The following is a 1,103-nucleotide window of genomic DNA, read 5'->3' as shown; positions in this document are numbered from 1 at the left end:
CTCATCATTGTTTACAGATCTAAATGCAAAGTGCAAAACCACATGACTAGATGGCTTGTATACAGCGATGATTATTTTGTCCTCAATTGTTAGTTTCCTTATAATGCTGACACCCGGCTTCATCTAAACCATTAAAATTTTTCTTAAAGGAATAGATTTTAGGGGGTATAGTGGCTCACACCTGTCATTATAGAACTCAAGAGGCAGATCTAATTTACAAAAAGAATGAATTGCAGACCAGCCTGAGCAACAGAGTGAGACTCTGTCACAAAAAGCCAAAACAAACACACAACCTTTAGGTTTTCTGACCAATTTTGGATCCATAGCAATAGAGTAGCAATTGTGGAATTCCAAATAAGCCCTATCTTCACAGGTGCTTAATCTCCTCCACTATCACCACATCACACCAGAGCTGTACAGTTGTTACAATGAATGAATCTACATTGCAATGACTTTTTAGACACATCACCAAAGGCACAATTTATGAAAGAAATCATTGCTATGATAGCTGCATTGACAGTAGATATTCTAAGCTAGGGGTATGGCAGAATGCTTACCTAGGATGCTTGAGACTCTGGGTTTGAACTTTAGTACTACAGAAAAGAGAAAAAAGGTAAACATTCTGCTCTGCTAAGGGTATTATTAAGAGAATGAAAAGACAAGCCATAGACTGGAAGAAAACGCTTAGAAAAGACACAGCTGATAAAAACTATTAACTTCAAGTATACAGTCACAAAACGGACTATAAGAAAATGATGAACATGACTTAAAAATAGGTAAATGACCTGAACAGTAACTGACAAGATGGTTCAGTAGGTGAAGTGCTTCTTGAGCCTCCCCACTTGGGTACAATCCTGGAATCCCACAGTGACACACACACACATACACACAGACATGGGATGACAATGATATTGATCATCATAATGATGAAAGACATAAACACTTCACAAAGAAGATGTACAGATTGCAAATAAAATATGCAAGAAAGAAACTTCAAGCTGGGCAGTTTTCGATCCCATCTCTTGGGAGGTGGAGGCAAAAGAATCAGGAGTTCTAAGTTATTCTCAGCCATGCAGTGAGTGAGTTTGAGACCAGGCTGCACT

The sequence above is a fragment of the Mastomys coucha genome, chromosome X, assembly GCF_008632895.1.
Source record: "Mastomys coucha isolate ucsf_1 chromosome X, UCSF_Mcou_1, whole genome shotgun sequence".
Classification (NCBI taxonomy): domain Eukaryota; kingdom Metazoa; phylum Chordata; class Mammalia; order Rodentia; family Muridae; genus Mastomys; species Mastomys coucha.
The sequence above is the reverse complement of the archived record's forward strand: the minus strand, read 5'-3'. Positions refer to the sequence as shown.